The 17,100-nt window shown below is 42.7% G+C and overlaps 1 protein-coding gene and 1 long non-coding RNA gene across 2 annotated transcripts in view; both read left to right on the plus strand.

Moving 5' to 3' along the window:
- LOC126163134 (protein yellow-like) overlaps positions 1 to 17,100 on the plus strand; it is an 87,802-nt gene that overhangs the window by 20,055 nt on the left and 50,647 nt on the right. The window lies entirely within an intron of this gene.
- Positions 1 to 17,100, plus strand: part of LOC126163135 (uncharacterized) — an 89,728-nt gene that overhangs the window by 18,955 nt on the left and 53,673 nt on the right. The gene's annotated exons all lie outside the window — the stretch shown is intronic.

Below are 17,100 nucleotides of genomic sequence, written 5' to 3' on the forward strand. Positions count from 1 at the left end.
CCGTGCCCAGTAAGGTCCTCACCAGAATTATTTTAAACAGAATTGAACAATCCCTTGAAAACCGACTCCGTAAAGAACAGGCCGGTTTTAGGGCACAACGCATTTGTGTTGATCTTATTAACACTCTTAGGATTGTTTTAGAGCAAAGCAAAGAATTCCAAGGAACCATGTACCTGGTATTCATTGATTTTCAAAAGGCCTTCGGCTCCGTGAAATATAAAGTGCTCTGGCAGGTATTGCGGAAGTATGGCATACTACAGTATGATGGCTACAAAAGCTGCGTACTCCACAAGGGAAATATGACAGAGCACATGAAAGTAACAACTGGAGTCCGTCAAGGTTGCATTTTGTCACCAACACTTTTTCTACTCGTTCTAGACTCTGTTATGAGAAGAGTCACAGCAGGCAGGAGAAGAGGAATTCAGTGGGGGATCCACGAAAGCCTGGAGAATTTGGATTTTGCAGACGACATAGTTTTACTAGCTCCAAGGCTGACTGATATGCAAGCTAAATTAAACTTGCTGAAAGAAGAAGCAGAGACTGCTGGCCTCAAGATAAATACAGGCAAAACACAGGAAATGAGAGTAAATTCAGGGAACATGGAGGTGCCATTGTTAATAGGTGAGCAGCGGGTGGAGACTGTCAACTCATTCCTGTATCTGGGTAGTAGAGTGGCGGAACATGGTGGAGCTGGAGATGATGTGAAAAACCGCATTAAAAAGGCAAATGCTGCCTGCCTTCATACAATTGTATCCAATACGGAAAAATAGAAACATCACGTATAAAACAAAAATCCGTATTTTTAATACAAATGTGAAGGCTGTCCTTCTGTACGCCAGTGAAATCTGGATAAAAAGATAACATCCCAGTTACAAAGTTTCATAAATAGATGTCTTCGACGCATCATGAATATCTGGTGGCCAGAAAAAATTTGTAATGAGGAGCTCTGGCGAAAAACAAACCACATACCTATAGAAGACCAGATACGAGAGAGAAAGTGGGGCTGGTTGGGGCACACCTTAAGAAAACCAGGTGGAGCCATCGAGAAGAAAGCATTGGAATGGAATCCCCAGGGAACAAGGAAGAGAGGAAGACCAAGGGGCACATGGAAGAGGACAGTGGAAGGGGAAGCAAAAAGAGTTGGCAAGACCTGGCCAGAACTGAGGCAAATGGCCAAAGACAGAGACGGATGGCGAGTTCTCCTGGATGCCCTATGCCCCCATAGGGGCCAAAGGAATTAAGTCAAGTCAGTCATGTTGGATGTAATCGCTTGGACGTAGGAAGATTTAATAATCTGCTTCTCCTCTTCGTAACTGCGCGATGTCACGAATTCACGTCAGTGTCTTGATCCACCCGTTCCAGATATTTGCAAATCGGTGGTCCCGCTGCAAGACAAAAAAGTTTGACATCTTCACCTACATCTCTAATTTTGGAACACGTATTATGTTGGAGTACAACGACTATTCTGGAGACTAGAAATCTACTCTGTAGAAATCAGCATGCGTTTCGAAAAAGACAATCGTGTGAAACCCAGCTCGGGCTATTCGTCCACGAGACTCAGAGGGCCGTAGACCCGGGTTCCCAGGTAGATGCCGTGTTTCTTGACTTCCGCAAGGCGTTCGATACAGTTCGCCACAACCGTTTAATGAACAAAGTAAGAGCATATGGACTATCAGACCAATTGTGTGATTGGATTGAAGAGTTCCTAGATAACAGAACGCAGCATGTCATTCTCAATGGAGAGAAGTCTTCCGAAGTAAGAGTGATTTCAGGCGTGCCGCAGGGGAGTGTCGTAGGACCGTTGCTATTCACAATATACATAAATGACCTTGTGGATAACATCGGAAGTTCACTGAGGCGTTTTGCGTATGATGCTGTGGTATATCGAGAGGTAGTAACAATGGAAAATTGTACTGAAATGTAGTAGGATCTGCAGCGAATTGACGCATGGTGCAGGGAATGGCAATTGGATCTCAGTGTTGACAAGTGTAATGTGCTGCGAATACATAGAAAGGAAGATCCCTTATCATTTCGCTACAATATAGCAGGTCAGCAACTGGAAGCAGTTAATTCCATAAATTATCTGAGAGTACGCGTTAGGAGTGATTTAAAATGGAATGATCATACAAAGTTGATCGTCGGTAAAGCAGGTGCCAGACTGACATTCATTGGAAGAATCCTAAGGAAATGCAATCCGAAAACAAAGGAAGTGGGTTACAGTACGCTAGTTCGTCCACTGCTTGAATACTGCTCAGCAGTGTGGGATCCGTACCAGATAGCGTTGATAGTAGAGATAGAGAAGATCAAACGGAGAGCAGCGCGCTTCGTTACAGGATCATTTAGTAATCGCGAAAGCGTTACGGAGATGACAGATAAACTCCAGTGGAAGACTCTGCAAGAGAGACGCTCAATAACTCGGTACGGGCTTTCGTTGAAGTTTCGAGAACACACGTTCACCGAGGAGTCAAGCAGCATATTGCTCCCTCCTACGTATATCTCGCGAAGAGACCATGGGGATAAAATCAGAGAGATTAGAGTCCACACAGAGGCATACCGACAATCCTTCTTTCCACGAACAATACAAGACTCGAATAGAAGGGAGAACCGATAGAGGTACTAAATGTATCCTCCGCCACACAGCGTCAGGTGGCTTGCGGAGTATGGATGTAGATGTAGATGTAGATGTAGTTGTGCCGGGAGGCCCCTGTTCGGGGTAGTTCGGCAGCCAAATCAAAGTCTTACTTCATTCGACGCCACATTGGGCGACTTGCGCGCCGGTGATGAGGATGAAATGATGATGAGGACAACACAACTCCCAGTCCCTGAGCGGAGAGAATCTCCAACCCAGCTGCTGCAAGACGTACTTGGACTACTGTCGGCGAAGTAACGGTTAATCGGCGGACCCGCATCAACACTCTGCTCCACCGAATAGTGATACACTTTGCGATGAATGTTGTCAACCTTGCTTTAATACGCGAGTCGAGGTTAAAAATTCACGACTCTGACTCATCTAATAGCTGCCATGCATCACTCTCATTATAGTCAGATAAATTCAGAGATTCGACCACTGTACTGGAAACATACACTACTGGACGTTAAAATTGCTACACCACGAAGATGACGTGCTACAGACGCGAGATTTTACCGACAGGAAGAAGATGTTGTGATACGCAAATCATTAGCTTTTCAGAGCATTCACACAAGGTTGGCGCCGGTGGCGACACCTACAACGTGCTGACATGAGGAAAGCTTCCAACTGATTTCTCATACAGCAGTCGACCGGCGTTGCCTGGTGGTGAAACGTTGTTGTGATGCCTCGTGTAAGGAGAAGAAATGCGTACCATCACGTTTCCGACTTTGATAAATGTCGGATTGTAGACTATCGCGATTGCGGTTTATCGTATCGCGACATTGCTGCTCGCGTTGGTCGAGATCCAATGACTGTTAGCAGAATATGGAATCGGTGGGTTAAGGAGGGTAATACGGAATGCCGTGCTGGATCCCAATGGCCTCGTATCGCTAGCAGTCGAGATGGCAGGCATCTTATCCACGTGGCTGTAATGGATCGTGTAGCCACGTCTCGATTCCTGAGTCAACAGATGGGGACGTTTGCAAGACAACAACCATCTGCACGAACAGTTCGACGACGTTTGTAGCAGTATGGACTATCAGCACGAGGACCATGGCTGCGGTTACCCTTGACGCCGAATATCACACGGAAGCGCCTGCGATGGTGTACTCAACGACGAACCTGGGTGCACGAATGGCAAAACGTTATTTTTTCGGATGAATCCAGGTTACGTTTACAGCATCACCATGGTCGCATCCTTGTTTGGCGACATCGCGGTGAACGCACATTGGAAGCGTGTATTCGTCATCGCCATATTGGTGTGTCACCCGTCGTGATGGTATGGGGTGCCATTGGTTACACGTCTCAGTCACCTCTTGTTCGCATTGATGGCACTTTGAACAGTGGACGTTACATTTCAGATCTTTTACGACCCGTGGCTCTATCCTTCATTCGATCCCTGCGAAACCCTACATTTCAGCAGGATAATGCATGACCGCATGTTGCAGGTCCTCTGTTTGACTCAATGCCCAGGCGTATCAAGGCCGTTATTACGGCCAGAGGTGGTTGTTCTGGGTACTGATTTCTCAGGATCTATGCACCCAAATTGCGTGAAAATGTAATCACATGTCAGTTCCAATATAATATATTTGTCCAATGAATACCTGTTTATCATCTGCATTTCTTTTTGGTGTAGCAGCTTTAATGGCCAGTAGTGTATAATGCCTGCATTCTCATCTTAATATCCAACTAGTTGCTTATCACTTTCTCGGCAATTTCAGGAAAGTAAAATATCCCGAGATATCAGATTAAAAATGTGATCAGAAATACATACAAGAATCAAGCAAGTCAGGCTCCAGTGAGACAATGCGGCTTATTTGACTGTATATCGCCATTCAGTATCAGATAACAATGGTCCCGTGAGGAAATACATAGCTTTCATCGAGTAACGAACCTGGCTTTGGCTAAATCTTTGCCTACTTGATTGGAAGTCACAGCCACCGATCAGCTTTCGCTCCAGCCGTGCAATGCAGTGCCCCTCCTAAACGAAGTAGGCCGCCTACTACTCTACTAAATCGAGAACTACGCGTGCAACTCTCTCTAAGCCTGTCTTCTTCCCTCCACGAAGGCCTGCGACGTACTCCCGTGTTTAACCACTTCATTAAAAAATTCTGCAAATTATCAGATGTGTTTGGCCTGTGCTGTCGTTGGAGAATGCATGATTTATTCCTCGACCACGGACATTCTTGTTGGTTCATCCCTTCCAACACCTAACAATACCTCACTCGTGACTGTTTGGCAAACGAGCATTTAGAAAAGTCCCCATGGTTCATCGGGAAACACAGCAAAAACTCAGTGAGAACATCCCAAATGATCTGGGAAGAATACCGTACCCCCCACCCCCACCCCTCATGATTCTGGCAAAAGGAGTGCCCCAGTTCACGAGAAATTTCAAAAAAATGGCTCTGACCACTATGGGACTTAACTTCTGAGGTCATCAGTCCCCTAGAACTTAGAACTACTTATACCTAACTAACCTAAGGACATCACACACATCCATGCCCGAGGCAAAATTCGAACCTGCGACCGTAGCTGTCGCGCGGTTCCAAACTGTAGCGCCTAGAACCGCTCGGCCAGAGAAATTTCAAATGCCTTCCGAAAATCAAGTTCATCCCTTCTCAGCACCTACGGTGGTCTGCCACTTTGCAATTAAAGAACGTAAAATTAATCTGCGGATTTAAAAATAGATCGGAAAACTACTTGTGATGCAACATATCCCCATCGCCATGGAAAATTTACATTAAATTATAGTTCACGTCTAAGCCCTCTCACATTTCTACATGATACGATTCGGGCAGTTGGTGTTTCTGTGTCGTTTATAAACGATTGTGGCAACTTATCATTTGGCCACAAGACGTCGAGCGTGCCACGTTTCAAAGAAAAATCAGTGATGTTGACCTGTAGTCTAACGTAAGATAACGACTTCATTAGCTGACGAAACTAGTCACTAGAATACTGCATCGGGTGAAAAGTCGATTGGTAAATGTAATAAGACTCACCTTCAAAAATGTCCTCGGCCCTACGTATTCCAGCACATTGTTCCTCTTCACACTACTAGTCAAATGTTTCGCAGTGCCCTGTGAGAGGAACACAGACATTTCGTGACAAGTCAGTAACGAATCACGGATCAATATTGATTACAAACATCTTGAGGGAGATCAAATACATCATTACAGGGTTAGAATCTGCAGGTGCTGGAACAGTGGCCTACAAGAAATTTGTAAACTGATACTGGAAATCGTTCTGGTAATCCCCTTGTAGGCTACAAATATCTTCTGATAATTCGTAATAGCCACTCCAGAATAATCCCATACGATGTAAAACAACCAAAGTAAGAAAAAAAAAAGAATTTTGTGTTTCAGTGTCAATGGCAGAGGGGAGTATTTTGAGTGTTGCAATGTTTCCATTCGCCTTCTCTACTACGCCGATATTTTTCCTCCACAGGTGGTGTGTTGTGGACGCTAACTACTGCAGAAGATTACCCCGCTCCTCCATTCTTCCCTGTCCCGGAAGAATGTGCCTCGACACCCTCTGTATAGATAAAAATTTCTCCGCTTTTACCGTCTTAGTTACAAATATTTGTGGGTGTTGAAAGTAATAATACTTCTCTCGTATCGACACACTAAACAGACAGCAAATTTAGGGTGCGCATCATATAATTACTCACGTGATAGCGCTTACCCACAGGTACGGAATTCATTTTACAACCGTTGTAGCATTCAGTGCAATACTTTGTTTTTATGTATGAGTGCATCTAATTTTACAATAGGAGTAGTGAATGTCTCAACCTACGTGCATGACATTTGTCAATGAAACATCTTAAGCATCCAGTTCTGGCGTTGCTTTATTTCTCGGTTGAAGACATTTATTCCCGCAACAGACAGTACTTCCACCGGATACACCCCATTTCATGCGCAATCGGTAAATTCGCCCCGCCCATTAGTGCTCCATATGCAATCCGGAGGAAGAGAAGAGCAACAAAAGCAATGGATAGCATTACAAGTCCAGGAAGCGACTGTCACTCCTCCAAACAAGAACCAACGTTACACAAAAGTGTAACAGTTTCTATGTCATACACATCTCATTACAACGGTGTGGTCACTGATGATAGTCCCACTAAAGCAAGGTTTCCGAAACTCTTTCATCAAAGAAGACAAAGTAAATTTTCCTGAATTCCAATCACGAACAACTGCCAAGATGAGAAACATAGAAGTACGAGGTGCATTCAAGTTCTAAGGCCTCCGATTTTTTTTCTAATAATTTCACCCGAAATCGATGAAACTGGCGTTACTTCTCGACGTAATCGCCCTGCAGACGTACACATTTTTCACAACGCTGACGCGATGATTCCATGGCAGCGGCGAAGGCTTCTTTAGGAGTCTGTTTTGACCACTGGAAAATCGCTGAGGCAATAGCAGCACGGCTGGTGAATGTGCGGCCACGGAGAGTGTCTTTCATTGTTGGAAAAAGCCAAAAGTCACTAGGAGCAAGGTCAGGTGAGTAGGGAGCATGAGGAATCACTTCAAAGTTATCACGAAGAAACTGTTGCGTAACGTTAGCTCGATGTGCGGGTGCGTTGTCTTGGTGAAACAGCACACGCGCAGCCCTTCCCAGACGTTTTTGTTGCAGTGCAGGAAGGAATTTGTTCTTCAAAACATTTTCGTAGGATGCACCTGTTACCGTAGTGCCCTTTGGAACGCAATGGGTAAGGATTACGCCCTCGCTGTCCCAGAACATGGACACCATCATTTTTTCAGCACTGGCGGTTACCCGAAATTTTTTTGGTGGCGGTGGATCTGTGTGCTTCCATTGAGCTGACTGGCGCTTTGTTTCTGGATTGAAAAATGGCGTCCACGTCTCATGCATTATCACAACTAACGAAAAGAAAGTCCAATTAATGCTGTCGTTGCGCGTCAACATTGCTCGGCAACATGCCACATGGGCAGCCATGTGGTCGTCCGTCAGCATTCGTGGCACCGACCTGGATGACACTTTTCGCATTTTCAGGTCGTCATGCAGGATTGTGTGCACAGAACCCGCAGAAATGCCAACTCTGGAGGCGATCTGTTCAACAGTCATTCGGCGGTCCCCCAAAACAATTCTCTCCACTTTCTCGATCATGTCGTCAGACCGGCTTGTGCGAGCCCGAGGTTGTTTCAGTTTGTTGTCACACAACATTCTGCCTTCATTAAACTGTCGCACCCACGAACGCACTTTCGACACATCCATAACTCCATCACCACATGTCTCCTTCAACTGTCGATGAATTTCAATTGGTTTCACACCACGCAAATTCAGAAAACGAATGATTGCACGCTGTTCAAGTAAGGAAAACGTCGCCATTTTAAGTATTTGAAACAGTTCTCATTCTCGCCGCTGGCGGTAAAATTCCATTAGCCGTACGACGCTGCCATCTCTGGGACGTATTGACAGTGAATGCGGCCTCATTTTAAAACAGTGCGCATGTTTCTATCTCTTTCCAGTCCGGAGAAAAAAATTCGGAGGCCTTAGAACTTGAATGCACCTCGTTGATATCCTCGGTGTGGCAAAGGTTAATCACTTGCTAAACGCAAGGTCTCCGGTCCAGATTGTATACCAGTCAGATTCCTTTCAGAGTATGCTGATACAATAGCTCCGTATTTAGCAATTATATACCACTGCTTGCTCACAGAAAGATCTGTACCTAAAGACTGGAAAATTGCTCAAGTCACACCAATACCCAAAAAGGGAAATAGGAGTAATCCACTGAATTACAGGTCCCTATCACTAACGTCGATTTGCAGTAGGATTTTGGAAAATATACTTGGTTATAGCATTATGAATTACCTCGAAGAAAACGATTTATTGACACAGAGTGAGCACGGAATCAGAAAACACCGTTCTTGTGAAACACAACAAGCTCTTTATTCTCATGAAGTAATGAATGCTATCGACAGGGGATGTCCAATTGATTCTATGTTTTTAGATTTCCAGAAGGCTTTCGACATCCTTCCTCACAAGCGTCGTCGAACCAAACTGCGTGCCTATGCAATAGCGCCTCAGTTGTGCGACTGGATTCGTGATTTCCTTTCAGAAAAGTCACAGTTCGTTGTAATAGAAGAAAGTCATCGAGTAAAACAGAAGTAATATACGGCGTTCTCTAAGGAAGTGTTGTAGGCCCTCTATTGTTCCTGATCTATATTAATGACATAGGAGACACTCTGAGTAGACGTCTTAGATTGTTTGCATATGATGCTGTCATTTACCGCCTTGTAAGGTTATCAGATGACCAAAACGAATTGAAAAATGATTTAGGTAAGATATCTGTGTGGTGCGAAAAGTGGCAGTTGACCGTGAATAAGGAAAAGTGTGAAGTTATTCACATGAGTACTAAAAGAAATCCGCTAAATTTCGAATACGCTATAAGTCAAATTAATCTGAAGGCTGTAAATTCAAGTAAATTCTTAGGGATTACAATTACAAATAACCTAAATTGGAACGATCACGTAGATAGTGTTATGGGTAGAGCAAACCAAAGACTGCGATTCATTGGCAGAACACTTAGAAGGTGTAACAGGTCTACTAAAGAGACTGCTTACACGACGCCTGTCCGCTCTGTTCTGGAGTATTGCTGTGTGGTCTGGGATCCGCATCAGGTGGGACTGACGGATGACATTGAAAAGCCCGCATCTCGTGGTCGTGCGGTAGTGTTCTCGCTTCCCACGCCCGGGTTCCCGGGTTCGATTCCCGGCGGGGTCAGGGATTTTCTCTGCCTCGTGATGGCTGGGTGTTGTGTGCTGTCCTTAGGTTAGTTAGGTTTAAGTAGTTTTAAGTTCTAGGGGACTGATGACCATAGATGTAAAGTCCCATAGTGCTCAGAGCCATTTGAGCCATTTTTTGACATTGAAAAAGGTCAAAGAAGGGCAGCACGTTTTGTATTATCGCAAAGTAGAGGGGATAGTGCCTCAGAAAAGATACGTGAAGTGGAGTGGCAATCATTGAAACAAAGGCCTTTCTCGATGCGACGGGATCTTCTCTTGAAATTTAAATCACCAGTTTTCTCCTTCGATTGCGAAAAGATTCTGTTGGCACCCACCTACATAGGGAGAAATGATCATCGCGATAAAATAGAGAAATCGGAGCTCGCACAGACAAATTTAAGTGCTCATTTTTCCCGGGCGCAATTCGAGAGTGGAACGATAGAGAGACAGCTTGAAGGTTGTTCATTGAACCCTCTGGTAGGCACTTTACTGTGAACAGCAGAGTAATCACGTAGATGTAGATTATCCACGTAGCAGTGCGGAATGTACTAACATGATAATCACTTAATAAACAGTATCAGGAGACTGTGTAATTGAACTTATTTTAAACTTGATGTCCACAGTTAGACAGGGGGAGTATTTTAATAAACTACGATGTAAAACAAGTGTGCTCTATATCGCCTACTCTTCTTAATATTCATATAGACGACACCATCCACGGGAAAAATCAAGTATGAAACAGAGTTGTAAATGAAGATCAGATTTTGGAACAAGTTCAGCACTTCAGTTACCTAGGGAGCTATATTACTTTTGACGAAGATAAGGATGTAGATATTAAATTACAGAAATATGTTTCATTATAAAACGGAACATTAAAATAGAGAGAGATACAAAAACGATATTGTATAAGGTGATGGCTGTAATTGTTCTACTGTACTGGCGGCTGAAATAAATTTTTTACGATTTGTCAAAGACTGTACCGAGTTGGACAGGATTGCTGATCAAACATTAGAAAAGAACAGAATATTTTTGCAGTAAATGACAAAATAAAACAACGTAAAGAAAACGGGAAGGTACATCTGGAATGAAAGCCAAAAATAGCTTTACAATACAAGCCCAAAAGAAGCAGTGACATAGGACGACCAGTTAATAGGTAAAACCGAGCCCCGAACTGGTGATAAGACTCATATGTGAAAGGCAGAAGAGAAAGAAGAAGAAGGTAATATGTACCACCTTTTTTATGTAATGACAGTCGCCCTGAAGATGAGCAAATCAAAACGCCGCCCGTAACCCGACTAGAGCTTCTTCCTATTTGACTGTAAGCAAACACTCAAAGCATCAGGCTGCAATTAGTTAATTGCGCATGAAACAAAGTACCTCAATCAGAAGTACAGCAAGATTCACGAAAAGTGACTTCGTACAAGACACTATAAATGGCTTAGACTCAAGGATAAAAAAAACCTATAATTTGTTTTTGTACGACACCTTGTACGTTTAGTCTACTACGCACTCTCGTCTTCACAAGGGCAAATCTCATCAGTTACGAGTTTAACTGTGGTGTAGCTACGGTTGGATATGCAGTTAGTATAAGCTGCGGCGAAACGACCTTGCGGAGTGCGTGCGCTACGTGAAGGAATGCGCAAATTTAGACACACATGCGGGCATAAGGGCCGATAGCTTTCATAAGCTCTTTGGTTGACGCCACGGAAGGTTTGTGAGGCGGTGCAAGAAGCGTTTGGTGACGTTATGTAATCTTCAGCAAACACATAAAAATCCACTCAGCGTTGTATTAATCTTAGATCTGGACTATCTGCCTACTGCGCTATTTTTATCCCTGTTCGACGGAATCTTTGAGATCAGGCGAGGGAAGCTGTCATCATAGACCGCTCTGCACGTGACTAAAGCGTTCATCACAGCTACATAAGAAACAAAGTATCCTGCCTGGTCACCGTATTAGAGCACATCACACGTGTAGAGGGCATAACTCAGAGTTATGGGATGCGCGACATAGTAATAGGTGTCTAAGTGAGTTGGAGCGTCTCTCTATCTATTTCGCTAATTGCTGTCACAACTTACAAAAAACATATTTATACAGCATTAACATTCACATAGCTAGATTTTTATGCGCGCAATATGGGAGCATTCATTTTTGCAACCAGCCAGTTGCTAAAGATATTGTACTTTAACATTGCACTGTTTGATTCAGGATTTATTCAGCTTGTTTCTACATTACAGCTCAATGCTAATAAAAAGCATCGGAAGTATGCTTTAAGTGCTCCAGCAGAATTATATTAGGACAATCTTCTTGTTTCCATAACTGTTAATTTAAAATTTAAATCAGTTTCTTCTCGTGTAATTTATGATTCAAATGCAGCATCAAAATCAAAATATTTCCACACTTTAGATGTGACACTCTTTCCGTTCCTAAATCTTGTTTCCACTCTTATCTTGCTCCAAGCATCAAATTTGTTGTACTGAATTGAAAGTATGAGCTTTAGAAAATTTAAAATAAAAGAATTCACTTCATCTTTATAAATGAAATTATTTGTTCCATATTATTTCACAACAAAGATATAGTTTCTCAGCAGAATTCTGAAATTTTTCATGGTACAGCCTCTTCAGAGATTTTTTCTTAATGTGACGACACTACATTTCATACTATTAGGTGCAGAATGCGGAGCTGATCGCATGAAAATGAGATTTAATTTCATTTGTCACCTAAGATACGACAACGAACACGCATGATATCCGGAGTGATTGTCTCTTCTATGCCGCAGCATCAGTAACAAAAACAGATCAATACTTTATTTACAACAGATTTCATGCAAACTGAGTCTATGAAAATATCAGTAGATGTAACAGCCACAGAATAGTTGGCTTGCGTTGTAACCAACGGTGACGTTACAGATGAACAATACGGAACACCAGGACGATGTTCTCACAAATATAAACTTTTTCTTCCTTAGATTTTTCTATCCTGTAGTGCTCTAGAATTATTAACGAAGACGTTTTACGGGGAAAGACATAGTGTTTGGATATATAGGTATCTGTTTCAACTATGAGAGAAGTGTCCGTCATCTTTCCACGTAGCAGTTGCGAGTTATTTATTTATTTACAGGGTGTTTCAAAAATGACCGGTATATTTGAAACGGCAATAACAACTAAACTAGCAGCGATAGAAATACACCGTTTGTTGCAATATGCTTGGGACAACAGTACATTTTCAGGCAACAAACTTTCGAAATTACAGTAGTTACAATTTTCAACAACAGATGGCGCTGCGGTCTGGGAAACTCTATAGTACGATATTTTCCACATATCCACCATGCGTAGCAATAATATGGCGTAGTCTCAGAATAAAATTACCCGAAACCTTTGACAACGTGTCTGGCGGAATGGCTTCACATGCAGATGAGATGTACTGCTTCAGCTGTTCAATTGTTTCTGGATTCTGGCGGTACACCTGGTCTTTCAAGTGTCCCCACAGAGAGAAGTCACAGGGGTTCATGTCTGGCGAATAGGGAGGCCAATCCACGCCGTCTCCTGTATGTTTCGGATAGCCCAAAGCAATCACACGATCATCGAAATATTCATTCAGGAAATTAAAGACGTCGGCCGTGCGATGTGGCCGGGCACCATCTTGCATAAACCACGAGGTGTTCGCAGTGTCGTCTAAGGCAGTCTGTACCGCCACAAATTCACGAAGAATGTCCAGATAGCGTGATGCAGTATTCGTTTCAGATCTGAAAAATGGGCCAATGATTCCTTTGGAAGAAATGGTGGCCCAGACCAGTACTTTTTGAGGATGCAGGGACGATGGGACTGCAACATGGGGCTTTTCGGTTCCCCATATGCGCCAGTTCTGTTTATTGACGAAGCCGTCCAGGTAAAAATAAGCTTCGTCAGTAAACCAAATGCTGCCCACATGCATATCGCCGTCATCAATCCTGTGCACTATATCGTTAGCGAATGTCTCTCGTGCAGCAATGGTAGCGGCGCTGAGGGGTTGCCGCGTTTGAATTTTGTAGGGATAGAGGTGTAAACTCTGGCGCATGAGACGATACGTGGACGTTGGCGTCATTTGGACCGCAGCTGCAACACGGCGAACGGAAACCCGAGGCCGCTGTCGGATCACCTGCTGCACTAGCTGCGCGTTGCCCTCTGCGGTTGCCGTACGCAGTCGCCCTACCTTTCCAGCACGTTCATCCGTCACGTTCCGAGTCCGTTGAAATTTTTCAAACAGATCCTTTATTGTATCGCTTTTCGGTCCTTTGGTTACATTAAACCTCCGTTGAAAACTTCGTCTTGTTGCAACAACACTGTGTTCTAGGCGGTGGAATTCCAACACCAGAAAAATCCTCTGTTCTAAGGAATAAACCATGTTGTCTACAGCACACTTGCACGTTGTGAACAGCATACGCTTACAGCAGAAAGACGACGTACAGAATGGCGCACCCACAGACTGCGTTGTCTTCTATACCTTTCCATCACTTGCAGCGCCATCTGTTGTTGAAAATTGTAACTACTGTAATTTCGAAAGTTTGTCCGCCTGAAAATGTACTGTTGTCCCAAGCATATTGCAACAAACGGTGTATTTCTATCGCTGCTCGTTTAGTTTTTATTGCCGTTTTAAATATACCGGTTACATCAAAAAAAAAAAAAACAATAAAGTCTTTCAGCCAAAACTAGTAGTGGTAAAATTGTCACACTCATTTACATGGTGACAGCTTTACTACACGTTCCAGCAAGAAAAACTAATTTATGTAATTATATTTACCAACCACAAAAATTAGACTTGAGCGCAAGAGAGAGGGCTAGGTACACCAGTTGCAGGAATGTGATGGCACGGGGCCATCGGGATTCGACCGCCGATCAATGGAAACGTGTCGGCTCTTCGGCTGGATCACATTTTTGCTACACTAGGTCGTTGGTCGTCTCCACAAACGCTGTCATCGAGGCGAACGGCGGCTCCAAGCGTGCAGTATTATGCTATGGGAAACATTCTCCTGCGCTTTCGTGGGACCTGTTGTAGTAACTGAAGACACGCCCATAGCTGCGAACCATCTACAACCCTTTATACTGGATGTCTTCCCCAACGGCGATTTTATCTTTCGACAGTACAAGTGTCCGTGTCTCGGAGTCAGAACAGTGCTCTAGTGGTTTGAGGAGCATTGTAGTAAACTTACGTCGATGTCCCGGCGATGAAATTCGCCTTATGTAAATCCTATGGAACCTACCTGGGTCGCTATTGGGCACCGTCACCGCTTACGCAGATCAGCGGCCCGCTATTTAGGCGAATTACATGACCTGTGTGTAGATATCTAATGCCACATATCTCCACGAACCTACCTGCCTTCCTCTGTACATGAATGCACTTCACCTCATTACTTCCCTCTTTCCCCCTCCTTAAATCTCCCTTCCCCAAAACTCGCTATACTAGTAAACATCTACTTTACGCACCAAGATATTATGTACATCTGCACAAACCTTCATTACTATTGCCAATCCTTCTCATGTTTGTCATTATTATTTGATTTTTTTTCACTGTTATTATTATTGCTTTTATCATAATCTGTATGTATAGCATCTGTTGTAAAAATACTGCCAGCATTTACTTTATTAGGTCTTAGTCATGTTTATCATTATTATTTGTTTTTTTACTGTTATTATTATTGTTTTTATCATAATCTGTATGTATAGCACCTGTTGTAAAAATACTGCCGCATTTACTTTATTAGGTCTTAGTCACTACTCTTTATTCATATTGTCACTAGAGTAAGCTAATTTTCTCATTTAAACTATGGTCATGATGTAGCTCTGATGTGTGAAATGCTGCATGTGTGGAACACTGATCCGATGTAAGAGAGGGCCTGATGGCCCTAATCTGATCAGGTTAAAAAAAAAAAAAAATAAACAAAAGTGGGATACCTGATACGCAGAGTCAGTGATGTATTTCGTTCCAAAGACGGACAACAAGCTATTAAGCAGTTATTCATAATGTTTTGTCTCATCAATGTACAAAACGTATTTCGTAACAATTAACATCGTTCTGACACACTCCGAGACCAAAAATAAAATATCCATAGGTATTCTACACCTACATTAGCATTACTCAAGACACATTGTGGTGTGTGACATATCGAATTTTGTGTACCAACACCATTTTCCCTCTTTCCCGTTCCATTCACAAATGGCACGTGCGTAAAACGAAGACAGGTTAGCATTGTGATGAGTTGTAATTTCTTTTATTTTCTTGTCGTGGTAATTTGACGACACGTTTGTCTGAAGAAGTGTTACCTCACCCTTCTTAAAATTTATAGTCTTGGACTTTTTGCAGTAATCTCACCCGGAATGCACAATGCCTAACAGCATTACCTTTTCGACCTTACTTTTGAAATCATAGTATTGAGTTCTAGGATACTGTTGCTGAACCATGGCAGTTGTGGTCTCAAAGAATTTAGCAAATATTTATGTGTGCCATGGTGTGCTACTATGTCATTTATATTCTGAGTGGTTAACAGATGCCTGACACATGAGCCAGCCAACTTGTACCAATGTTAGATACTCAAAGACCACGCATTCAGATGTTCCCTCCCTTTCTTCATAGCCACATCCGGTAATCAGTTCAATGCCGTAGTCCTGTCTGTTGCAACTACACGGGTGCTGCCCACGACCAGTGGGAAAAATATGTTGATTCATATGTTGATTACAGATATTTCAACTTCAGCCTCTTTTTTGAGTTTGGAAAAACATGAGAGATTAGTCTTCTTGATTCGTATGTTTCCCAGTTAAATTGTCAATTCCCTTCCTTCGTGTTCTTTATTTAAACGATTTTCTGACAAATGCTTCCCATTATCTCCTTTGGCGGACAATGAAGTTGTAATGGTCGCCTAGTCGTAGATATTGCTAATTGCTATAATCGCACTATTTCACTCCCATTTACGGAGCTTGTTAGCACTTGATGTTAGGTTGGCGCCATTAAAAAGCATTGTGGTAATCGCTGCTGCTTGCTGGATCGCTGCTGTCTCTCGATGTTGATGCTGGCTCTAAATCTGGTTGTCTAGGGGTAAAAAGATGAGGTCCCGTGTTTTTGATGTGCTTTTGATGATAAAGAACGAGCGAAGCCAACAAATATGTAAACTTTAAATATTTATTACTCTGGTGGCCATCTTAATTCCACTGTCCACCAAAGACCATGACACAACACAAAGTAGTACTTCCTTTACATGTTCTTTGCATTGTTTATCCACCTCAAACAATAACATACAAACACACTTTACCAAAGTGACATTCCGACTGGGGCCCCCAACCCTTCTTGCTGCTTGTATTTATAACATTGTCAAAGAACTACTAAAAAGAGATATAGTTTACAAGTCACATGTACATCTGTTATCATAATTTGTGCAGAAAAGTTATTAATTTGCATCGAGTGACAAAATTTAACATGTTATTAAAATGACAGACAGATTTGCTGACTTGACAGAATAATTCTTTGTTACAAAAAGGCCGTTTTTTAGAAGTTTGTCAATTGACTTCTCTAATTTGCATAAATAAGTAAATAACGTAAATTATTAAGAATTACACTGGTTTTCGTCTAAAATAGGATTGATTACGTGAATACTGAGTGAAAACGCTCGTAGTGAACAAATTGGTTTCACTGGGTGATTTTTATTTAAGGAGATCCAAAATACGTCAGTTGGTCACTATTTTTCGTACTTCATATTAATTATT

The sequence above is a fragment of the Schistocerca cancellata genome, chromosome 2, assembly GCF_023864275.1.
Source record: "Schistocerca cancellata isolate TAMUIC-IGC-003103 chromosome 2, iqSchCanc2.1, whole genome shotgun sequence".
In the NCBI taxonomy this organism is placed as follows: domain Eukaryota; kingdom Metazoa; phylum Arthropoda; class Insecta; order Orthoptera; family Acrididae; genus Schistocerca; species Schistocerca cancellata.